We start from the raw sequence: 26,843 nt of genomic DNA, 5'->3' as shown, positions 1-26,843 counted from the left end.
GACTGTGAGAATTAAAACAAATAAGAGGATAAGGAAATAGTCTTAACCGAGTGTCTGTCAGTAAAGCTTGGCAGCAGTTGCATGAGAAAACAGCCTCTAAATTCCAGACCACAAACAGTTTCACCACTTAGGTTTCTTTAGTATGAAGATCATTAAAGATGCATGAAGGCAGAGGTTTTCTACCAGACTTCAGCTCTTTTGTTAAAATAGTAATTTATCCTAAGATTTAAAGAAATATAAGCTGCTTAGATTCTTTCTGAATTGCAAATGATCTTTACTGTGTGGCTCATTTGATACTTAGCAACAAAAGACTTTCTCTTCATGGAAGAATGAGAGGAGATGCAAAAATGAATCACAAAGTAAATTTAACATAGATTTCTGAACACTTTGTTCTTTTTTGGTTCTCTGGCTGATTTAAAAGGCCATCTGATAAACCGTACATGAATGCTGCATACTGATCTCATTCATCACCTCCTGATTATGTTTTTACGACCACAATTGATTCCTTCCTGGCATTGTCTTTGAAAAGTTTGCAGTTACTGCTGAGTATCTGCAAACTGAGTCTATGAGGAAGGAAAGTCAGAGTTGAGCGTCTGGTCAGAAGTTTCCATGCACTCACCTTGGTGTGAATCTTAATAATTAATGATTTATTTCAACCCTTCTGCACTTTGACTGCATACGTTTTGCAGCCATCACAGAAGATTAGGTCATATTTTCCCCACAGACTCGTCTTTCAAACGTAACCAACAAATTTCAACAGGTTTGAAATCAGAGCGTTTCTATTAACCTGTTCTCCTTCTTGTTCAGGTTTCACCCACTTTTTTAATAAACTGTACTTCTTATATCAATACAATTTGATAATTATGGACCAGGATTCATGTTAGAATCTTGTTAAAGGCGACAGCGTGACTTTTACCTATAAAACATTTTGACCTTGTATGGAGCAGAAAAAATGCACATTAAATTCAAAGTTGTGAACCTGTTCTGGTTTAAAAAGAAATGGTCACTGTTGTATGATTCATTATAAGTGCCTTGAGACAGAAGAGCTGAAGCAAATCTTTAAAAGTCCTGAATTGTCTTGGCTGCAGTGATGAGGATGTAAACCTCTGACTGCACGTCCACATGGGGAGCAGTTCAGGGATTTTCATCGATTTCTCTTTAATTTGCAATTTAAATTTCTCAGTCGGTCTCATGCAAATCTCAGAACATAAGGAGGTTTAACTATTCAGCTGTTAGTCTTCAGCTCTAATTTGGCACATCAGCAGCAGGGGAGGTAAAACCTCAACCTACATCACGCTGCAGAATCTGGGTCACCTGTGATTTCAGCAAATTTTATTATCCTGTGTGAAAATGTTTAATGAAACAGAGGTTGGAGGGTAATTCATTACTTCGCCTCTTTGGCAAGGTTTTATGTTGGAGGTGAAAAAAGCATTCTGCTTATCAGTTTAAATCCTAAATTGGAGCCACGACAGGGAAGAGCTTCCCATCTCCACTAATTGGGTTTCTGCAGATTCGAACAGTGAGAGCATAAAGAGACCCAGTTAAAGACGGAGGAAGTTTGTGAAAACAGAACAGAGGGAGTTTTTCTTCCAGAAGACTTTTGACAGACTGGCAGAGAGGAGGAACCGCCGTCTGGCGGCTGATTCTGTCCTGCCGCTTCTGTTTGTGAGGCTGCAGGACCATAAAGAGTTAAACAGATTACTGAGGTATTAGGCAATAATACTGCTTGTGTTCATTCAGCAGTAAAAGGCCTTTCCCAGCAGGTGAAGTGTTCATGGCAGAGGAAACAACGCCAGCATCCTTGTTTGGTAGAAACAAAAACTGCTGGGAATAATGATGGAAGTCTGCTGTGTGCAATTAGAGCCTTTATCTTCATACAACCCGCTGCTGAAAGGGAAGCTGAGCAGGGACAGACCTGGACTCCACACAAGGAAACCTCCGAACGCATCGCAGCACACCAGACACCAGAATTAAAACCAAACACAACGGCCGATTACTCTTGACCAGTGATCCTTTATTTTTATCTGAAAGCTCAAAGCTGTTGTCTCCAGATTTAGATCCATTTGAGTCAGACTCTGTGGAAATGAAACACTCTTTGAGTCATTTGTGAGCAGATGTAATGGAAAGATATCAGTTGTGTGTGTTTTTGTCCTCTGCTGCATCAGGGTGGATTTGTAAATGTGTTTCCCTGAAGATCAGGAAGATTTCCTGTGAGTGGGTTAATCAGAGACCATGGCAGTCCCAGCTGGCTGGATGCTACACTGCAGCTCCTACACACCATTACAGACCCACTAATTGTCCGGGTTTCACTGTAACCCCGACCAGAACTCCCTTATTAGCACCAAGGAGCTCTGAAGTCCGCTGGACCTCTCCGGGTTTTACCGCCATCAAACATAAACACCAACGCCAATACGTTTGCTGCTGTTGCTATGCAACTTGTGCAGACTCATTTGAAGTGCACGGCTCACTAAAAGTTAAAATTAGTTTAAACTTCTTCCACTCAGAGCATGCTTAGCCGTGAGGGCCATCCTCTTGCTGTCCTTCACAAAATAATGAGTAGAATTAAGTCAGCGTGGCGGAGAGAAGTCCCAAAACACACAGCCCTCACTCATTATCGCCCTGGCCCTCTGCAACAGCATTGTCGTGGTTATTTTGTGAATCCTGTTTCCAGAGAAAATGGCAGCTCAGCAGGGTGACGGTTTATAAAAAAACACACACTCTGTCCTTGAAATACTTTGATGTGGCCCAGGCTCTAACTAATTCCCCCCTTTGCCTGCCGTGGGCTGGAGGCCATCCCATTATACGACGCGCTCTGATTTCTGCTAAACTACGACGGACCCATTTCACAGACTTTCTCCCAGTCAATCTGTGCCAACCACGGGCAGCTGCAGCGTAATGCTGCTGACCTTGGGGTGCATTTGCATTGGCGTGGATTAAAGGCTGCCTCCAGTGGCCTCATCGCATCATTAATAATTCAAAGCTGAACTCAAGAGTCCATTTGTAAAAGTGATGTTTGATTATTTCCAGTTGACTCAGGACGGCGAACCTCCGAGTTATGTAGCTACAAATGTGTAGCATGTCAGGTCTGTTTGTGAAGGACACAGAGTGAAGGTGGCTGTGAAGCCAGTGTGTGTCCATGGGGCCCTTCAGGGACCCAGACTACATCACTGATCCAGTCTGCAGACCTGATGTTTGTGCTGTTACTGTATTTTTCTGTTTTGTGCTATTGGACACAATGAACCTTCAGCTATTGTAGTTTACCAAAAGATGATTCACACAAACGATGATGTTAACTAATGTGGTCGTGGCAAGATGGTTCCTACTGCACATTAATACAAATTAAGGTATTTTTGGTGTTTGAACTGTTAAAATAGGCAGTTATGAGAGGCTTTTAATTGGGTCTTGAGTATTTGCAGATTTCAACTTTGTGTTGGATCATCACATAAAATCCAACTAAAATACATTGTAGCTTGACAGACAAGATGTGAAAAGTTAAAGCAACGTGAATAAATCTCGAAGGTATCGTGGTAATGTGGTAATCCTTTTGGAAAAAGGTATAAGAAAACATTAAAAATAGTTTTTTAAGATAAGTTAGTAGTATTATAAATCACATTTAGGTTTTGTTTCTATCAGCTTTCTAGACACTCAAAGTTTTAACCTTTCTTTGCAAAAAAAAGAAAGTATAATCAAGTTGGATTGAGAGCCTCTGTCAATATTGTTTTAACAAAAGTGTAATAATTCAAGGAGTAAGTATTTTTTTAGGCACTGTACACATTGTTTATGTAGCTGTCTTTCTTGTTGTGGTTTTGCTACGTATTTATCTATGTAATAGTTATGATTCTAAACTTTTAACTATCCTGACTGATGACTTGGTACATTATCATTTGTCTTGAATTCTACTTTCTCTTCAGAGTTTTTTTTTATTTTTTGCATTAGATCCAGAGCAGAAGCACTGAGCCCACTCAGCCGCTCAGCCGACCCCCCACAGGAGGGAACAATGCATACCTTGACCCACTTAGAGCTGGAGTCATCCTGAGAAGTCATTTCGGGGATGTGTCTGCGTCCGCTCCTCTCCTGGGGTTAATGCTCCTCTGGGTTCTGATTTATTTGGTGTTTCTTTTTTTATGAAGTTCTAATTCAGACTCTATTTCAACAACTTCCCTGTAGCTTTTCTCACCATCTTATCTCACATTAAAGATGTTTTTTTTTTTTTGTCTTATGCAGAATATGCTGCAAATATTTCATAATCTCGCCTGAAGAAACCAAAGCTACAAATCTTGTACTACATATCTGTAGCAGGGGAAACTTTGACCTTGTGTGTGTGTTCTGCTCAGAGTTACACTCTACTTCTGGCTAACGATAAGCTAATGATTAACTAATGAGCACCTCAGTCCTCAATCTTTCTAAAGTCTGCTTTTGAAGACCCGAGGAAATCATTAACATTTTTTACTGTCCGTTCTTTGAAGAAGGATGATTAATTTTTAGGTTTTTTATTTTCCATCATTATGCTTGCTCTCTATTTTAGTCAGGTTGTCTGCATGTGCTAAGACACATATTGTGTAATAATGCTTTGTGTAATGATATTAATAAAAACGTTTAGTTTTTTTTGTCATGCGATACCATTAATAAGAAACAAATATAATTAGGATTGCAGCTATTTTAGTAATCAGTTATTCTGTTCATTATTCTGACAAATAATCAAATTTAAAAAATTGTCTCAGTCCTTCATGTATTTGCAGCAACATTTCGGCTTCTATTTTGGAAGTCTCCAAATAATTTCTAGAAGTTTCATTCTTTTATCAGTTTTACCTTTGGGGAAGGACATAATCCAGCTGCTGCTGTGTTACAGAAACATTTCCACTAAAAAGTCGCCTGATGTTGACTTTGTTCTCTTTAAACATGAAGATTTGCCCTTTGGTGCTTCTTCATTTTCTCTCCCTCTCTTCTGCTTTCTCACTAATTATGTTTTATATGTTTCAGATTGAAACAGTTATTCTGAGGTGATGTCCTGATCTTTGCTGTATTATTACTCTCTTCCTGCTGACATTGAAACAAATGATAAATAAGTATGGGCCTAAATACGTTTCCCGCGGTTTACATGTCAAGTGCCGTGTTAAAGCCAGCCGTCTGCAGGCTCTGAAAGGTCAAGCTGCGCTCCACACAGGGAATTATGGAACATGTTTAAATGTTTAACGCGCCCTGATTGTACTGAGTGCCATATGCTGCAGCTGAATGCATGCATTTTTAACAGTTTTACCCCCAGAGTTGGGCAGATGCCATGCGATGGGTTGCCTTCCTTTTTTTATTTCTTTGTGAGGAAACCAAAGCTAGTCTTGGATCTATCATGAACAAGGATGTGGATGTCAGTTTTTGAGTCTTGTTTCAGGAACAGGAGTGTTTTGTTAACTGTGAGCTCTGCCTTTACAAGCACACACACACATTTCCTGTAAATGAATGAATGAAATGCAAATGCAAACCTCATGAAGCCAGACCTAATCTTAGTTTTCTCCTTGCAGACTCAGAGCCTGACTGCAGCGCGGCTCTGAGGCGGAGTGGATGTTTTGCATGAGGAATGTGATTCTAATCTTTCCTGGCTTAGCGTTTCTCATTGTTACATGTCAAACTGTTGCCAGTTCTTCATCAGAGCCGCTGCTGCATTTCTGTGGTGTGTTCAGGCACGTTTCGCTGGTAACTGGGAAGTGTTGGTATTTGCTGAGCAAAGTACAATTCTCCTGAGACTATAATTACAGAGGAATCCTCTGGAAGGCTCTAAAGATTACAAAGAGGTGATATATGACAGATCTGTGTGTGTGTGTGTTATTTTTCTGCTGCTTCCATTTGTAATGTTTATGATTACCTTCCTAACGATGCTAAAGAGCTGCAGGTAGCCAAATAATTAGTAGAAGCTGTCTGTTTAACTGCATTGTTAAGAAACTCCTGGACATTTTCTTTCATCTTTTGAAGTTCCTGTTTTTTATGAAATCAAAACAAAAGAGTATTTGTCATGAGAATGGATAAATCACTTTGCTGCTTTCAAAGGATCATGTCATCAAAACCCAACAGTCCTCACCTCTGTCATAACTTCTCTTTGTTCTGACAGGAAGCAAACAAAAATTCATAAAAATTAGCTTCTTTTGCTTTTTAAGTTGTTTTTTTCTTTTTGGAAGCACAAATTCGAAAAACTTTCCACTTCAAGCTGGTGTCAAAATCCAGTCGATTGCTCTGCCAGACTGGGCTTGGATATTTAATCTTCCCAAAAGCCACATGAGGAACTGTGGGTGTAGTCGAAAGCCTGAACTCATTATTCAAAATTATACTGACTAAATATGATTTTCCTCTGCTTCTGGTAACAATAGATTACCAGCATGTTCTGACTAGGATATGGCATTTTATTAGTCAGTAAAATGGAACGTCTAAAACTGACTAGTGGAGCTTTATGTTGGAGAAATTATATTTATCAAAAGATGAAAAATATGCAGTTTTTGTGTATTTAGTAGATCTTCACAAAATTCAGGTCTGCAATGAGAGTCAAGGCAACATGCTGAAACTCTTACTGACAGTTTTTATGTTGCTAGTTCTACATGTTATCTTATTGTTGGACTTCAAGGTCCATGAAATAACAACTCTGCATTCTGTGGTGGTCTCTCTGTTTGCTGTGAACCAATAAAGAAGCTGGCGTAAACAACCCAAACAGAAAAATCTCAGAAACTGCCTTCAAAATAAAAGCTTTTTTGTTTTCAAAACTAATGGAATGTATTTAGATTTTAATGCAAAATGAACACATATTTTAATGTAGGTTATTTTTGCACACCACTGATGGGATATTCAAGAACGGGAAATTATTCAGATCCGCTCTAAAGATTTGCAGATATTTAGGAACTAAAGGAAGACCCAGATTCAGCCAAAAGAATGGTGAAATGTCCCTTTGAGTGTCTAATAATGTATTAAAGATTGAACTCTTCCAGTGAATGGTATAAAATTGGTAATATAATTGACACATATTTTATCAAAGTCTTGGGAAGCTTCAAATTACCAGCCGAGATTGAAAAAACTATAAATTACCCCAAAAGTGATGTTTTCATTAAACTTCAAATAGATAAGAAACAGAGTAAAAATTAGGTCAATTATGTGAAACATTTTCTAATCTCCTTACTTTTGACCTGTTTGGATTTAGGCACATTAATTTTGGAGAAGTTGACTTTACTGTAGGTGAAATCGATAACAGTAAAATGTTAAACTAATGCCATGGTGCAGAATTGATGCATAAAACTCTACAGAACATCTAAAAACATCTCTTCTTATTTACATAAAAATAAATGTAAAATTTTATAAACAAAATCCACAAGGAGTACTCAAATATTTTTTCTATCTCTACTTTTTTAGTTCTCTTCTTCTAAGAGGTTGCGGCCTCATAATTGTCTCCATGGTTACGTGTTGCCCGAGCCCTGACATCGTTCTCTGAATCCTCCTGAGACGTGTGAATCTTTACAGCAGAGATTCTGTAAAACCACAGCTGTGAGCTAAACGGGCCCCCACAGCTAGATCTTTTATCTTCATCTCCTGTATCCACAGACATGTACATCTGACGCTTTCAGATGTTAAAATAAATGTTGCTGCTTAATTAGCTGCCAGGGAAGCTGGCTGCATTACAAAAGTTTCCCTGCACTCATGTTAACGTCAGCACCTGACAAGGAGGTTCCAATTCACCTTTTCTGTGCATTTTATTCTCCTTTTCATGATTTTCTCCAGTTTTCTATTTCAGTGAACACAAACGCAGTCAGAGACGTCAGCGTGACAAAGAGACCAAATTAAGCCAGAACCTTTCAGGACACGTTGAAGGCTGGAGATGGGCCCTAAAAATCCAGCATAAATCAACATCCTTTTGTCGGCCCTTTATATACTAATTTAAAACATACCTGGTGATGGGTTCATAAAATGAAAAATTCAAGTCCTCAGTTGCCATGGTGATTCCTGTCTTCTCTGTGTAGCAGGGATGATGGGAAGCCCACAGCACCACTCCTTTAATCAGCCGGGTGGACCGAACTGCAGACAGCAATTCAGACCTGAAGTTGCACCATTTCTGTGAGGCATTGGAGCCACAAATGAGTCTGTGCTGGTGAAACCTTTAAAGGGACAGTAACACGTATAATCAACTGTGTTACTTCCTCATCTAAAACATACGTGGAGTGTTGCTTTGATTCCTCGTCCTGGTTTCCACCTCACAGAGCTCCCCTCACCCCCAACGCCAACACTCTGCTCCTTCAGACTAGTCAGCAGCAATTAGCAAACACCATCTGCTGAGCTCATTATAGGAGCTACTTACCAACGCTGGTAAAACGTTGTTAAAGGATTAATAGGAGGAAAATGTTGCTCTGACTTTCTGAAGGCGTACATTCAGAAAAAGCAGGAATTTTTAAAGAGACAGCATCCAAAATTCAATGTGTTAAATTACGTAGTCACATTTATTTATATATACAGCATTTTTAAAACAACTGAAGGTAATATAGTTACTTGCAATAAATTGATAAAAATACACTACACCTCCCCTTTCAGACTGATGAACCAGCTCTAACCCTAAAAATGTGGTTCTGTTTTTTTTTAAAGATGAGTCTGAAATGACCTACAGTTGCTCCTCTTGTAGAAATAGTTTCTCAGGGATTGAAGGCATGAAACTCCTTTCAGTTACTGGAGTGAAAAGTAATTTCTTTCTCCCAAAACATTTTAGAGAAAAGGTCAAGGTGTACGCTTGAGTGTAGAAATCATGTTCCATCTGCAGAACCATTGTTTGTGTCGCTTCGTCTCCAAAAGAGTCGATCCTGATTTCTTAACCATCAGAACCCTCCCTGACCTTTACAGAACTTCACCTTTAATGAGAAAGAAAACGCTTTAAGACAACACACACAACTTTCTGATGGGTCTTTTATGTCTTTAGATGAAACATTCTTGTATGCCTCTTATAAGGAGGTGCAGCGTCTTCATGTGCAGACAGGAAAAGAAAGTGAGTGAACTCTGCAGAGTGGCTGGGGAAGCAGATGGCTTTCATAACTGGCCCAGCGGATGGGAATCTCTTTGTTTTGAAGGCAGCGTAGCGCGAGCCGCTGCAGCAGGAACGCAGCGCTACATGTGCGTTTTCTGTCGGCTCATTTGGCTCCCTGCAGTCGACGGAGGAGGCGAATGTTTATTGAATGAGAGACAGACCTCAGACGGCGGAGCAACAGCACACTGTGACTTCAATATTAGGACTGGTGACTGTTCTCCACCTCATTAGACACTCTGGAGGTTCTCAGCGCCTGCATCTGTCCTCTTATGGCTCCTCTTCTGGAGAGGCTGTGTTTTCTACAGCTGCAGTGAAGCACTTCTGTCACTTTTTCTAACAGGAAATTGAGATCCTAGTGCACAAAAGTCATCACACCCTTTACACGTTTTCTAAATGTTAATGTTCCAATCTCAGTAATTCATCATTGTCCATACTTTTGATGTGGAAGGAAATTGTTGCATTATTTTCAAAGTTCATTTGCATTCGGCCCCTTTTACTCTGGCGTGCCTAAACATTATCCAGGGCAACCAGTTCTATTCATGAGGCATCTAAATTAGATGCAATGTTTTTAGCAAAGGAAAGAATGATGAAGCTCATCAGGTTCTCTCAGAAGCTTCAAAAACGGGGATTTTATTGCCCAGATATATGAAGTTTTGATGCCTACATTAAATAAAACTGAAAAAACATGAGAACTGACCACAATTCAGGGCTATATTATTGGCACCGGAGTTTATATGGAAATACCTTTATATGGAGACTTGAGTAAGAACAGAAACACAGAGGGAAATGTAGCTTCTGGCACAAAAGACACACACACACACACACACACACACACAGAGAGAGTATTAAAGTTTAATTAGAGCGTAGTAGACTGGAGAGTAGTAGGAAAAGGTTTTAGTGTATTCATGCTTTTCTGAGCTTGAGGTATTTTTGCAAAAAACTGGAAAAACTGACTCAAACTAGAAGCAAATAAATACAAACCATAGATTATTTTTTTTACTTTATATTTCTTCTCTACTTTGTGTTGATCTAGCAGAGAATAAAATACATCTAGGTTTGTTGTTGCAGCCCAACAAAATGTTGACGTGAATAACTATGGATAGTTTTACAATGGACAGAAAGACATATCCTGATGTTGTTTGACGTTGTTTCAGTCTTCAACCTTCTGTAACATTTAAAGTAGCTGAACTGAAACATTGTTTCTGAGGCATTTGGTTGTTGTGGTGCATATCTGAAAAATTCAATCATCTTGTGAATGCTTGGCTCTTTTCTTTAGGGCAGTTGTGCTTCAACTTGCTTTCCTTCACCTTCTGATACCAACGAATCTTAAACACGGTAGCTCATAATCTAGAAAATGTCCTAATGTTGAATTTCCACTGCTGTGTATTCAGTTTGCAAAATGCATGGCCCTTCTGACAAATATTAAAATGTTTTCTTGCTGTTAAATATGGGACATTTGTGGTTCAGTCTTTTTACTTGCCCATTTGTCTGTGACCACTTCAGATCAATTTGAGAGAAAAACACAGATTCAGCTGGAGGGATGCTGCTTCTTTTAGTTCCATCCAATCACATACATGCACACACTCACTAAGATCAGCTTAGTTTGTTGATTTAAAGTGGTGCTCATGTTGTTGGACTGAGGCAGAAACCAGAGGAATTCATGCACTCACAGAAAAAATATGGAAACTTCATGCATAAAGTCCAAGATCTGAACCTCAGACGTAATCATCCATTTAGCGGCCAGAAAAACGTCACAGTTTTTCTTTTATTTTTCACCAGTTAGTGTGGATGGCTCAACATGTTTACTGTGAAATACTTTCCAGTCTAAACTACAGTGAAAAACAGAAGAGGGATTACTCTGGTTTTGTTGTAAAAAGTAAACAACTTGGTACATTACTGCCACCTTGTGGTGTGAGTTTTGACACTGCATAATTATGTAAAAAATTATTAAAGTATTCAAACATGAATGCTGTAGTCAACCTCAGACTGGAGCAAATAGCTGTAAAATCTGTTTTCTTTCTTTCTGAAAGTCTTGAAGATCTTCAGATGGTTCAGAGGCAGCGCTCGGCCCTCAGTGTTTTCTAATTATAGTCCTCGAGGAATATCCCATTTTTTCCATGTTTTCCTGCTTCAGCACGCCTGCTTTAAGTAACAGTGGTGGACTGACTGTTCCAGGACTTGACAAGCTGTCGAAGTCTTTCAACTCTTTTCAATCAGTTGTTTAAAGGCAGAAACGCATCTTAAACATGCAGGATAGCGCACCCCGAGGAGCAGGAAACCCTGTTTATAAAGTGATGAAAACAAGACTCAACACGTTTCCGTCAGACAGCAGACAGACTGAAACTGGTGAAAGCATGTGGGCCATTCTGAACGCTTCTAGCTGGTTTTGATGGACGGTGGAGATTCACAAGTGATTTATTTAAGGTAAATTGTGCACTAGATGAACAAAATGACTCATGCATACAAATAAATGTGTAAATGACTGTGTTTGCTCAGGTATTTGTTCTTGGCTTCTTTGTGAAATGTGCTTCTAACCGTGCAATCTGTGTGTTCATGTAACACAGCAGACACAGGAGAGGAGACAGGAAAGACTGTTGACAAGTAGCTAATTAGCAATCAGAGCAAGGTGCTTCTGCTGGGAAAGAGATCGTTGTTTCACTCGGACACGCGCGCGCGCGCACACACACACGCCCGCACACGCTGTGTGTGTTTTCCCGTGTCGTCAGGCGCTTCCTGAGCTCTTCGGGGACCTGCTGTCACTGATGTGGAATCTGTATTTAGAGCGTCACATTGAGCTGTGGCAAAAGGTTATTGAGCACACACACACACACGCACGCACACACACCCACACACACACACACACACACACACACACACTGAGCGTGCAGACAGTGATGATGATCGTGATCATGGCTGGCTGATGCTGGAACTGTTTAAGGAGGATTGCCATTAGATTTCAGCAGTGATAATGACACCCAGGTGCCGATTCCGATGAGATGGGAGCCATTTGTAATGATTTCCTTTTCGAGGAGCTTTGCATCTGCATCTGCAGCTTTTAGCTCTGAAAAGTAATGCTTGTGTTTATTGATTATAAAAATATGGCTTCATTTTGATCACCTTATGTCCCGCTGGCTGTATTTTCTGATAACATTCTTGTCTTTATGTAGAATATCAGCAGGTATTTTATGTGCACGGTTCATTAATAGATGCCTATAGGCAAATCTCTGTACTCAGCTTTAAAAATCTAAATGACTTTTCCTCTTAAACCATATTGGGTTCTCAGAATGATTCCAAACGACTAATTTACTGAGTCTGAACTCCATTTCCTTCTGTTTGCTCTATTTTATTGTCATTTTATTGTCTTTTGTTGTTTACATTTATGTGTGATGTGCTTTGGTTTAACTGAAGTGGCTTTAAATGTCCTTGATAAATAAATCAGACCTAGGAAAACATTGAAGAGTTAAAACTTAAATCACCAAGAAAATGTTGCAAACAAAAAGCAACAAAAAAATCTATTCAGGAATAAAGAAATTGAAATGTTGATTTTTTTTTTTCTTCTTTTTTTTTTTGCTGCATTTCAATGGTGCTTCATGTCTAATGGGTCCAGAATAAGAACTAAATCTGTTTTCCCCAAATATTGAATCATTTGGTTCAGTCCCAAATAGATATTTGCTTCCTGTTGGTACTATTTCTGTATAAATACAATGTTTGTTTATCCTGCAGGAATAAAACATCACAGAAATGTGAAGAAAATATTATGCAATCAGTAAAATGAAAAGGAACGAAAAGCAATGTTACACAGAGGTTTACTCGTCAGATTGAGGCCAGAGTCCAGAAATCTTTTAATAGAAGCTGTCTGACAACTGGATGTAGAGTGGGACATCTGAAATGACAGGAAATCATGACCAGATCTCCACAAATTCAAGAACAGAAGAGAAAGAAAGTTACTGTGTTTTAGTCTGGAAACATTCTACTTAAAACCTTTAATCAACAGTTTTTATAGACAAGATCAGAACACCAGGTATAGATTTAAAAGAATTTTACACAGATAGAAAGTTCTGAAGTTTTCCCTCACATCTAATAATAATGAGTTTATTTTATATTTAATTGACACAAAGACATGCAGGATAAAAATACCAAAGCATTTTGAATCCTCATTGTGTAATTTTATCTAATTTTATAGACTTCGTGGATAAAGCAACTGTCCAACGTCTGAGTTTCTCCTGTACTGAATCCTTCCTCTAATCTACAGCTTAATGATCCTGGTTGTGAAAGCTATTACATCTTAATGCTAAATACTGCAGCTAATGTCCGTCATTTAACATAGAGGGAGTTCACTGGCGACTCACCAAGAATCAAGACGCCTCAAAAGAGGCAATAAGGATCAATAAGGATCCCCTTCAAGAATTTATAGCTATTAAAAACTATTAGAACTATTCATGTACATTCTACAGTAATCCTGATTAGTGTACAGAGTGCGCTCAGACTGCTTTTCTTTCCTCCAGTAGTTATCCTTGTTTACATCTGAAGGATCCAGCATCTTGCATCTCTTCTAAGAAAATCTGTGACCTGGTCTGATGACCTGCTGCTGACCCATGTGCTCCATCCCTGAGTGGAAAACTTGTCTGGACGTCAGACTGCAGCCATCTTGGCCCGCCGGCGGTCAACGCAGCATTAACATCCGCCGCCAGCAGACCTGGGTGGTTAACAGCCGCCCAGCAGACTCACGTCTTTCTGTCAGAGTAATTGACCCTCTGCTCATTATGTGTCACTCGCCCCCGTAATTTTACCCCACTGATGTGGACCTGAGTCGAGACCTTTGGAATAATTAGCCTCCATCAAGTTGACTAATTTCACATTGAGTCTTCGGATGACATTCACAAAAATGTAGTTTCCTGTGATTGTCAGGGTTTAAATTACAACCTGAGTGTTTGTAAAATGACCTGATATTGGATGCTTGTTTGTTTAATTTTCCTTCAGTCTGTGACTAATTCAGCAAACTGCCTCCAAATTGCCTTACACTGATGCTGTGATTTTTGGCTCTATCTGCTGTAAACCTATAAACCTAATTTTGCCAGACAAGCGTTAAAATGTTCTAATGCGACAAGTTGACCGAGTGAGACAAACAGTTCATGGCTGAAGTTCTCAGCTGAGCCGCCATCAGAGGGAGAAGCAATAAATTAAGAGCTAAAAAGCTGGAGTTGGACATAATTTAGTCATGATAAATAATCTGGTGTTTCTGTTAGTTTAACTGAGCTGAACTGATTCAAATTAGACCAAAGAGAAATTATTGTTATTGGATCAGTTTGGTGGGCTGGATTTCACCAGAGATTATCCAACCTGAAGCAGCTGGTGTCCAAAATCTGATGGATCTGTCTTTGCTTTCATTTGTCGTTTATTTTCCTGACTGTCTTTACTTTATGGTGCGTACGAGGTTCCACTGTTAGCTTAGATGAAGTTAAACGAAGCTGTTCAGAGCCTGAAAGCAGCTAAACGAAGCTGAGCTGTGCAGAGAAACTAAACCCAGACTGTGCAATGCTGCAGAATCCACTTCCCAAAGACCCAAAGCAGCAGGCCGGGACTGCTGGATAAAAGTCCAAACTTTAAAGATAAAATGAGCCAAACTGAGTGTTGAGCCGTCTTCAGCAGCGCGTCGGCTCACCTTTCTGTAGTTACAGTGGTTGACGTGCCCCCGCTTGTAGACGTCGGTCGTGAAGTGCTGATTGAGTTACACACAGGATGGAGTTTCAGTTTATAGCTCAACAATTCACCACAGAATCCTCCCCAAGACGTTTCTGGTGCTGAGGGAACATATCTGCTGTGGCAGAGAAAATAAAACCGTCTGAGAACGATTAACTGGGTTCCATTTAAAAAGGGTGAAATGATCAAGTTGCAGACATGCTTTGGCCTGCCTGAGAAGGGAGCATATTTTATTCCAGAGACGCTGTAAATAAGGTTAGTGCAGTATTAAAAGTAAAATGTGACCAAACCAAGAAAACATGTATCACTTTTCCCAAATCTTGGGAAGATCTTTGGGACTGGAATTCCTTTGTTCTGATGTCTGCTTCAGTTGAAGCTGTTCTGTTGATGGATAGTAAGAATTATCATTTTGAATTGTGTCTTAGAGCACTGGACATGCAGAAACTAAAAGACACAACGTCAGTATTATTGAGGAAAAAAGAGAGTGGGAGAGGAGGAAATGAGATAAGGAAATGAAGTGAATCAGTCAGAAGAGAAAATCCACCTGGCCGAAGGTCAAACAGCACAGGAAAGAAGAGGAGGGACGCAGGGGTGGAAAGGGAAACTCAAGATATCCAGAACCAGCAGAAAAAATGTTCAGATATGAGCTCAAGTTATATATAAAAAAGAACTACAAACAAAAACCATCCGCTTTATCTCCTGCTAATCGTATATCCACAAAACATGAAGCATCTCCTAATCTCTGATTCCCAGCGGTGTCAAACGATTCATTACAACTTAAAACCCACAAAGATCTTCATAAAAGAAGTGATGTGCCCTGAATTCATTCTCATATCTTGAATTCATCATGTTGAAGCTAACATTTACTGTTTACATTTAAAATGTACTGTTTACATAAACTTCAAATGGTCCACTGGCCTCTGAAGTTCACCTGAGTTCGCTCCGACAGCTCTGCAGTTCAAAGAGTTTCTAAAGGGAGAAACATTCGCCAGCGGCAACATAAACGCTTAAAACTCTATCTATTTGGTCAGATTCCTTTGAAGCCACCACACTGCAGAATCTAATGATTTATTTATAAAAACAACATAAAAACGGTACAAAGAACAGATATCGATTTCTTATTGTATATTAAACATTTATAAAACAAACTCTGCAATCTGGGGCATTATGAAATGTTTTGCACCAGTTTGCTTTAAACCACATTCCAGTGAACATTATGTCAGTTTTACAAATGACAAAAGTCAGACACACATTAGAATTTGAACAAATATTTTCATAACCTCCCAGGGTGACGTGATTACAGTGGAGCCCCGAGTTTTTGCACATTTTTCTCTGGAAAGTGACTTATTGGTTTAACAATGTGCCAATTTTCAGATCTTTTCATAAAGCAGATCTAAACATTTCTGAAGAAAATGCAGCTTATAAAGATAAAATAGTTTTCTGCATTGCCTTTGTCTGTTGTTTCCAAAGTATCCAATCCAGGAGCAGCATTTGTTTTGATTTCAAGTATTTGTGGATTTTAGTGATTTGCAGGCAGCTGCGGTTCCTAACCTAACAAATACCAGAGGTCTACGATACGAAACAACTTAAATGACCTTTAAAGACAAGAATTAGATCATAGATTAAAGTTTAAATATATACATTCAACCCTTTATGTCATCCAAAACCAGTTTGGACAGTTTGTCATCCTCTTCCTGTCTGAAAACCCACTTTTGATCAGGTTTTCATCTAAGATGAATTTTATGAATATGAAGTTGGGCTGCATGATGATACTCATGGTAAATATTGCAATGCACAATTTCTCTTCCCTCCTATTTTCCTCACATTTCAGTGTTTGGGAACTATGATGGCTCAGGTTACCCTGAAAGAGATGTTTTTGGTGATATATATTTTATATATATTAGATAAAAAGTTCAAATGTTGAAAGGAATAAAATGAGGTAAAGAAGTTTAACAAAGTGTAACTGGATCTGTGTGATGCCTCCATATAATAAGAAGAGACTGTATAAACAGGAAGACTCTGGTAAAGAGATCAGGGCGGTCATTTTTGTAATGAGATAGCGGTGCTGCAGCTGAAAGTGGTCAGAGAACAATGGAGAGGAAGCTGCAGGAAAGGTATCAACAACTTTCCCTAATGAGCCAAAAGGAGATTAAATTTCAGAGCTTTGAGGAGGCAGAAGGATGCAGAGAACCAGGGAGGGAGAGGAGGAGACAGGAAACATGGAAAACTGGAGAAAATTCAGGAAATTAGAACAGGTTACTGGAAAAAACAATACCAAAGAGAGAAAAGGTCAGAAAAAAGCCAAAAATACAGAAAAGTATGTAGATTTCCTGCACATGGTCAGTGTGTGATAGTTGTTGTCTCTGAAATGCATTAGACTCCAAATGGTAGAAGAAACATGACAGAAATCTCCTGCTTTACAAAAAAGCATAAAGAAAACATGGATGCTCTCTATACACACTGTTACCACCTCTCAACTTCTGCAATCATTTCATTCCTTTATATTCTCCACAGTGAATCTCTGGAGAAGCAGGGCCATGTCCTTAAGGTGTAGTTTGTGGAGCTGATGAAGTCTAAAAGCTTCCATTTTGTTAATGTAGTCTAAAAGGTTTCACTTCCTTGTCAGCCATCATTTGGTAATAGTTGGTACTGTGAGATCTGCTCACCGCCTTTTCATTTCTAAGGAACATTTTGTGCTTGAGAGTCTGCAGAGGTACAGAACGTACAAGCTGCAAATCGACCCTGTTGCAGGTGATGCAAGTTAAAAACACTAAGAGATCTGATCGGATCCTGACAGGTGCAAAGATTGCAGTTTTGCTCCAAATGATGTTAGATTGCAGAACTGAATGGAACTGTTTGCTTTCCCTCAGTTTGCTGATGAAAGACAAACGGTTACATATAATGGGTCTCTCTCTCTCGCTCTTTCTTTCTTTTTTATTTTTCATGTTAAGCCCACAATAACTGACATTAAATGTTCAATTATGATCCGATGAATGAAAATGGAACTGGATGAGTTACGGAGAGTTCAGCGTTTATTTACGTATCAAGAAGAAAAATGACATTGTGAAGATTCTTACAGCAGTTTTAATCCCAAGAATGAACTTTATTGTTTCTAAAATAACAAAAACTAATGAACAAATAACATCTTCTGACGACCTTCAACCTTAAATAAAAATAACTGAATGCAATCTGAAGCTTAAAGCATGCTCTAAAAGGCAGCTTTAGTTGATGATTTGGTCCATTTTAGTTGTTTTTTAGTATTAGTACTTAGTGTCAAGTAGTTTATCTTTTATAATCAATATATTTTGTTACCTGCTTCAGCTCCCTTTTGACATCAGAACTGTCTTAAATAATTTATTCATTTGAAACTCTTTTGTTAATGTCTGCTGTTACTTTATTTCTAAATTTTTTATTAAATAAGGTAAAGCCTCCAACGGAGAGTAAAATGTCTTTTTTAGGGCAGACCTGGCTTAGATATATGGACTCGGTTGTTTAAATATTGTAACTGCACAATCAGCTTAAACAAATACATGTTCTATCAACACATGGATGGCTGTAATAAATTATTTAAACACAGATTACACGCTTTCCGTGTTTAATAAACGCTTTTTCAAAAAGAAAAAAAAGAACCTCGCAGGGTGTTTGCACATATTACATAAAGAAACATCAGGCTTTTCCAGGCTCACAGGCATTAAATATGGATTCAGCAAAAAAAAACAAAAAAAAAACAAACTGAATGGATGGGTGGACAAAAGGACAAACAACAGAACTAATGAAAGGTCAAACAAAGAGGACAGAAAAGGTCCAGAAGTTGAATTATTTTCCATACTCTGTTCTTCTTCTCTTTGTTCTTCCCTAAAAGCTCAACTGAACCTCATATTTTTCCAGACTGCAGGAGCTCTGGCCTACAAACCTGGAGACGAACTGTTTGAAAGACTCTGATTAGGAAGCTGTCAGCAGTTCCACTCAGATCACATGTAATTAATGACGCTTCTGCATGCAGCGCTGACAGATGTTTATCTGATAAACTTCCTCTTCAGCTCTCTTCAGCTCTCCTCTCATGTTTGTCAGTGCAACATCAAACCTTCCCTCAACCTCGGCTGCTTTTACACTGCCACAATATTCACAGAACCTTGAGCAGACATGGAAATCCTCCGCGCTCTGCTAGCAGTGTATCAAACTGACAATCAATAAGTTTAAGTTGCACATCTCTTTGAGCCTGGCTGTATCTCAGTAACGGGGTATAAAATCTGTGGGTATGTTTCTTTCGAAGGCTATAAAATCTCCCCTTCATCTTTGAATATAAGATCAGAGCCTGCAGTGTGGATGCTTATCTGTATCGGGGTTAGAGGAGGCTTTAAATGCTGACGAAGGCCAGGACTGAGGTGAACCTTAAAGAAGAAATCGCTTTTGGGTTTTGATATAATATTCGGGTCCTTTTCAGGTCGGTTCTCAAACAGTCGTAATTCTTCACATCTTCATGTTTCTTTCCCAAATTAAAGGGCAGATCTCATTTTTTTTTTTGTAGTGAAGTTTTGGCTCAGCTGTTGATGGCTATTATTTTTATTTTTATTATTTACAATTCATAGAAATGAAAAAAGGGCAACAGATGAGACTGATACTGCATTTGGGCAACAGTGCATATTACAACACTACCAAAATAAACGTGGTGGCCACAACATCTGTAGCTTTAATTTGACTTCAGATAGTTAAAGAATGGTAGCTTAGAGACCTGGCAACCCGGCACCCAACAGAAAGGCATTAATGATCTTATGTGACAAAACCTTTTCACAGCTTTAAGGTTAGATGTAGAGCCAACAGTTCTTGCTCAGCTACTCTCATGTTATAATGCAGAGATCAGCTCATCTTCTTCTCTTTCACCAGAATACTTTATTCTGCTGATTGTGAGCAAACCTCTCCTCTCTCCACATGATAAGTTTTATTACAGTGAGTTAAACTTTATTGCAGTAATGTTGGGTGAAAATAATGTAACTAAGATGCCATCTCTTATAAAGCTTGTTTGTTAGCATAAAGTTACAGTGAGCTTTAGCTTGTTAGTACTCAAGATTCCAACTTGTTTTGTATTTTCAGTGAAAATCTTCTAAATTGTGCAGTCATATTTGTACAAAATATGACTGCACAAAACAATATAATATAGTATATAGTTGAAAAAATGTGATGTTGCTTAATTATGCTTTATAGCTTGGTTTCTGTTTCTCAAATATTTGCTCTTTAAATCTTGCTTTTAAGCAACAATCTAGTGTAGTAACTTGAGTCATTTTAGTAATAATCCCTCCATCCTGCTGAATCTCAATAAAATTCACTGTAAGCTGGAGGGTTTGTATCTTTTGCATTGAACTAAAGTGCCAAACTTTTGGCCCTGAACTTGTTGACCCGATGAGATTTACTCTGGAGTCAGCTCTGAGCTGTTTGGTGCCCGGGTCAGAGTAAGGCTGCAAAGCTAAAAATCAAGCCTGGAACTCAATGCTTCAGTTGTTGAGTTCATAACATTTGATCACAGGAGATGTGCTTTTCTGCGATTCAGCCCGTCTGAGCAGCAGAGGGAAGAACTCAAAGCATTACATCAGATGATGTAGGGGAAAAACTCTGGCAAACTCTGCCTCCAGCTATTTTTATATTGATGTAATGCACTTTCAGTTTTCAGGCTTGTTTAAACCCAGAGTGCCCAGATTCAGTCCAAAACTTGACGAGTTTAATCTGAAGGAGCTGCTGGCTCTCTCTGCAACAAACCGCTGGACTGGATTGTTTCTGAAAGCCGGAGCCAGACTGGAAGGACGAGGTGAAATCTGAAGACATCTGGTTCAGTTTTAATGCCACCAAATCTCAGGTTAACAATTACACTTTAAGGCACCAGCAGGAGACCTTCGTTTTATTACTCCTTAACTTCATTACAATTAATCGCAATAAATTTCTTGGACAGTGCTGTGCAGTCAAGTTAAGACAGAACACGCTGATACAGTCGTAGAGCTTTACTTCTAGAGAAATACAATTATTTTAACCTTTTCAAGCTTCTAAAACTGCGACAGACTGGCGACCTGTCCAGGGTGACCCCGCCTCTCGCCTGGAACGTTAGCTGGGGATTGGCACCAGCAACCCTCCCAACCCCATTAGGGACAAAGGGTGTATAGAAAATGGATGGATGGATGGATGGATGGATGGAAGCTTCTAAAATGATTCAAATATTCATTCAAGTGAAAAAACTTAATTCAGTAATGTGTAGAAACAAACCCTCTGGAGTTTCCTGACTGACTTTATTGGCCTCTGACTTCATTATGGAGATGATGTCATTATGGAGATGTTTTGGTTGGCCCACGTTTTTTTTTTCTAAACAATTTTCCTAAAGTCCCACCACATCATTGTAACCATGTTGAGGACTGGTCTTTGACTGGACCATCGCAGCTCTTTAACTTTTCAGCTATTCTGTGTTAGATTTGCTCTGGATCGTTATCCAGTTTATGACCCAGTGGGTCAAACTGCTTATCTCCAGAATACGGGTTCATGGTCGGCTCTGTGACCGGGAGACGCCCCATTCATCACCCCTCCATCTTATTGTCCTGTGACGACCTTTAAGTTTTTCCAGCCTGAGGCTTGGAGAGTCGAGGTGGACCTCAACATTTATTGTGGTTATTGGGGCCTGCCATGCAAAGCAATGGCAGGAACCTGTTGTTATGCACCTATTACCGTTAATGCGGCTCAAACCACTGAATGCTCCCCTACAAAAGTGGTATCAAAACGTGCGGCTTGATCACGGCATTGGAGCTATTACTTCTGGTGGGATTCTGAGTTAACATGGCGACAAAAGAGCTAAAAATGCTTTTTGCACTAAGGACCTCACCAGCTGCTCCACAGTTTTAGCGCAAGGAAGAGCAGCAGATGTCAGCCGACAGGTGACCCATCAGCTCTCCAGTTCAGGAAACATCAAAGAAGCTCATAAACCGACGACCCACCAGAACAGCACAAGGTCAAACTCCTGTCATTCATTTTTAGCTTACAGAAAAAGCGCCAAGCCAGCAAATAAACAAAAGCAAACTGACCAATAACATTTAAGCTTGGGCTGCTCATCCCCAAAGACTCAGACATGTGCTACTACAAGATGCTTTGAGACATAAGATCTTTTTTTTTTCTCCACAATTTTGTTAATTGTAAAGAGGGTTCGATAATAAAAATTTCAGAAATTTTCTTTTCTTTTTTTACTTCAAGGTAAATCTTAAGTTAGACAGAGTGTGTGCAGCCGTCTGTGCAGTTCTGAACTTTAACCATAGAAAAGAGTTTTAGCCATAAAGCAATTTATTTTAAACGTCTTAATCATTTCCTTTTTTGAAACTCTAAATATAAACAAATGTTATTACTTCAATGTAAAAATTAAATAAATTAAATAATTTCTTTGGCAGTGCTCCCTAATGACAATGGCTTTTTTTACAACTTGCTCCGTGGACGACGGACAAGGCCCCCTCGGGCGACCGGGGGCCCGCGGGCCCTGTGTTGGTGACCCCTGCACTACTGACTACTATTTAGCGAAGCTTAGGCAGTTCGCTAGCATTAGCCTGTTAGCTTAAATAAGCTATTAGCTATATTTCTGACTTACTAGCCATGTTTAGTTTGCTAAAAGGAGTAAGTAAAGTACAGAAAACATGCTAGTGATGCCCCACATGCTACCGACAGCATTCATGCTAACATTAGCATTTTGGCTATTTTTAGCTGATACACATACTTTATCATACTGAATTGTGCAAATCCATGTTAGTGAAGATGCTTGTGACTTTCCACACACTATTGACTACTATTTAGCTAAGCTTAGGCAGTTCATTAGCATTAGCCTTTTAGCTTAAATAAGCTATTACCTGTTTTTCTGACTTATTAGCCATGTTTAGTATACTGAATGGTGTAAGTCAATTACAGACAACCTGCTGGTGATGCCTCACAGGCTACTGACAGCATTCATGCTAACATTAGCATTTTGGCTAATTTTAGCTCATACGCTCATTTTAACACGCTGAATGGCACAAGTCCGTGTCAGTCGACGTTCTCGTGATTCTCCTCATACAGTCGATCGCGCTGCAGCTTTCTGTGGCGTCGATGCTAACTTTCAGCGTCGGAACGCCGGGTCCAGACTGACAGGCGTGCTTTGGCAGGCCCCGTTTAAACTTCTTCAGAAATTTTCTAGTTGTGATTAATGTGAATACTGTAAGCGTTGACCTTGGAGTGAATTTGCCGGGATGTCTACATCATCCGGCCTTAAACGTTTTCCCACATCTGACTAATCTTCTCATCTGAGTGATGGGCTTCAGATCATTTGCTCATGACTCTTCCAAGATTGATGTGCAGCCACAGTTTCTTCTTTAAGGTTATTGCTGATATGTTTATTTTGTTACCCCTGAAACTTTATGCCTGAATTAAAACAACCTTTGCATTTGCATCAAGGGTCTAAGACGGTCTAACAGGATCATTGTAGATAAAAAAAGAAGTACATTTCCGGCAACAAATCTCAGAATTAATTAATTCATTAATTTAAAAAAATCTTCCACAGTTGAAAGTTTTCAGCCTCGGAAACTTAAAAAGTTAAACATCTTTTTCTAGTTCTGAAATTAATCCAAAAATTTCAGTTTCTTTCAAGTTTTGTATCTTTTTTCTTTTTTCTTTTTCCACCATCACAAGCATCAGTTATTAAAACACATTTGATTATGTTTTGATATTCAGAAACCATAAAACAGGGATTGAACTTTTCTCTTTGCATGGCTACAGATGTCCAGACAGTATTTGCAGCAGGTTGGTTTCAGTTATTTCTGCTGCGCTTCCCTTTGTAATTAAGGCTTTTCATATCTGAAATCGTGACTGCTATATTCTCCACACTGAGCTGTTTACTCAACCTCTGGTTCATACAAGACTTTGATTTATTTATATTCATATCTTGTTGGGATTAAAAAAGAAAAAAAAAATCAACACACTTTTTATTTAATCAAGCAGAAGTATATTTTATGATCTACTTTCTAGTCTCACAAATGTTCACAAGTTTAGCCTGGATTTTCTCCAGGAGCAACGGAAAAACGACCAGCAGGGTAGTTTGTCTTTATGGATGTACAGACGGGGAAGACGTTCTTTTCCTGCGGTGAAAACATGAGACAATTCTTAAGAAGGTGGAGGTAGGAGCAGAGGACTGGGGTTAGAGGTGTCGCTGGCTAATTACAGCGTCTAAGACCTCAGCCCTCATGTTCAGCAGCTTAACGTGGATTAAACTGCATCCTAGCATATTTGTAATCTTAGACTTCAGAAGTCGGTGCTCAGCAGCAACCCTCCACTTGCTGCAGCTACTGTCACACTTCACACCAAGCAGGAGGAAAATGGGATCCCTGGCTGTATTGTGATAGCTGATGGCACAGCGGGAGTGTTTCTGGAACCGCTGCAGAACCATGAGGGAAGCAGACACGCTTTGGCACTTCACTCCGCTCTAACTCAGAGGGCCGCTTTTTACAAATGTGGTGGGCAGAAAATCATCTCGGAACCTCCAACCTTGAGGCAGATGGGCTCCAACTTCAGAGCGCCGTCGTCTTGTTCCACTCGCTGCGGCCAAGAACAGAGAAGCGAGGCTGAAAGCTCGAGAAAACACAGAGTCCTGTCTGCTCTCGGTTTCTGCTCAAGCCCACAGATGGTGGGATCAGAGTTTGGGCCTCTTAGCAGTGAATCCATGTTTGCCGTGTATCCGAGCTCTGCTGCTGACCATAAGCAGCAGAGTTTGCTGCTTATGGTCAGTAAATTGTGCTCTTCATGGGCACAATTTACCCGACTGGAACCAGCTACTGTCAGCCCAACAGCGGATGATATCACAAACCCATAATTTAACTGAATGGTTCCATCCTGCTGTTGCTGGATCATGGATCCAGGATGGATCCACCTCCGTGCTGCAATGGATGACCTCCATTATGGCATGGAGCAGGGATCACTCATGTGATGTGGATCCACATGAGTGAGGAAATGAAGTTCTCACTCAGTTGAGGCGTCCTTTAGTTGCGGGCTCTGGAGGAATAATTCAAAATGTGGAAACATTGACCATATTTTATCATCCTGATCTGAGGAGTTTTTCATTGGAGCAGCTGTGACCAATCAGATGGCTGGCTGGAATTACTTAAAGATCCATTAAGTGTTTTCATGGAGTGTTGTTTCCATTACAAGGAGATTTGCTCATAGAAACCGACAGTAAATGATCCATCCCACTGGCGCCTTGCTGGGAAAACTCAGTGAAGCAGCAGAATTCATCTGAAATGTTCATCTGAAAACATTCATTTCTGCTCAGATCTCCTAAATTCCCTGGGCTGGACTTTGACTGGGCCATTTCAACAACCTTTCCATTAGATAAATGGCCTCACATTTAACTCTAAAATACATTGGTCCACTCAGCTAAAAGGTGCTTGAAATGTAACAATTGTGTGGCTGCAAAACAAACCTGAATCACCACCCCTCCCCCGCCGTGCCTGGCAGTCAGCATGTTGTGCAGAAATGCTTTGTTTGGTTTTCTCCACACATTGTGCTGCGTTTTGATCAAATGTCATTGGATTATTCCAAAAAGCTGCTTCAGCTGCAACATTGCAAACCTAAAAGGCTTCAGTTGAATTCAGTTTAAATTCAGAAATACTAAACAAAATGAATCGTTCTCCCATTCAGTCACTCTGTACTTTTTTAATCGTTTTTTAATAGACTGTAAATTCATGACAGTAAAATCAATCATTCAGGATTTTTGATTTTTTTTTTTTTTGAGTTCCGTTTGGTCTGAAATTTTTGATTGACTATATTTGGAAAATAAGCTTTTTCTCATTGTAGCAACATTTGCATCATAGTTTTTTGTTCAATATTCTCCAAAATGCATCAGTTGCTTCTTCAGCTTCGTTTCTCGTGTTTTTCTCATGTGGTGCATTTGATTGCATTTTGGTTTAATTATCAAATTTCTCAAACAGTGAATATTGAACGGTAAACATCCATTCACTCTGCAGAATGATGGGTTTAGATTGACCTTTAGCCTTTCAGACTGACGAGCAGCAAGTTTTGCAAAGGTTTTTCATTTTTATTTATTGGTTTTGCCACTTGGTGATCTCCTGCAATAGCTGAATAGTTTCCACTCATTAATAATCTCCCTCTCAGTCGAATGATGGACTCTAAACACTTTAGAAATGGCCTTGTAACCCTTCCCAGATTGATGAGCAGCAACTATTGCTTGTTGGAGATAATTACTCTGCCCTCCTTCCTTGCCGTTCTGCCACAGCTTCTGCTTGCTGAACCTTTGGCTCCGCTTGCTGATAATCAGTTAATCATGTGGATTTGATTAGCAGCGCTGGCTACTTATCCTCTTAATTCTGGTGGAAGCAGTGAGGCTCGGCTCCATTTTTTCACACATCGCTTCTGCTGCGTCAATGTCTATCAGGAAATCCTGCTGTTTCCAGGATGGATGACCTCAGTTGTTTCAGCGGGAACAAACTTGAAGCGAGGCGCTGAGCAAACACACACCCTGACAGTCACGCGCCGCAGCTGGTCAGTTGTTCTTGGCTGGTGTGACGGGAAAGAAGGGGGGAGAAAAGAGAAGGAATTTGGCTCAGCAGTGGTGCAACTTAAACTGGGTTTGATTTAAAGCTCCATGTTGGGCCTGAATCTGAGAACACACACAAACACACACACTCTCTCTGCAGGACCGCAGGTCAGGACCTGTCTGGTTGAGATAAACCAGCTTCATGTCCACGTTTGTCTTCTTGCACTGGAATCAATTTTCTCTGGCATTTTCTTTTGTTTATATTTCAACTCTGTGTGGGAAAGCGACACACCGACCAGCTTGGTGGTTAGAAATGTCTGACATGAACTATGTGAAGAGCAGCAAACTTTACATGAAAAATCTGATCCTTCTGTCCAACGTGAATGACTTTGACACGCCTGAAATTAGATGCAAGCATTCAAGGACCGTAGTAATGCAAGTTTTAGATGTTTCTGCTCCAGTTTCTGCAGGATAAAAATACACATTCATTTAAATGAGGCCTGTTGAAGGAGGGAAGCATCAAAACCATGTAGAACTATTTAGATCTGCTGCTGTGACTACAGTAGACGATTT

The 26,843-nt window shown here is 39.6% G+C and overlaps 1 protein-coding gene across 5 annotated transcripts in view; it reads left to right on the top strand.

Moving 5' to 3' along the window:
• Nucleotides 1-26,843, top strand: part of pvrl2l (PVR cell adhesion molecule related 2 like) — a 309,345-nt gene that overhangs the window by 61,822 nt on the left and 220,680 nt on the right. The gene's annotated exons all lie outside the window — the stretch shown is intronic.

Source organism: Gambusia affinis, linkage group LG14 (genome assembly GCF_019740435.1).
Source record: "Gambusia affinis linkage group LG14, SWU_Gaff_1.0, whole genome shotgun sequence".
Lineage (NCBI taxonomy): Eukaryota > Metazoa > Chordata > Actinopteri > Cyprinodontiformes > Poeciliidae > Gambusia > Gambusia affinis.
Note: the sequence above shows the minus strand (reverse complement) of the source record. Positions and strands in the feature narration are given on the sequence as shown.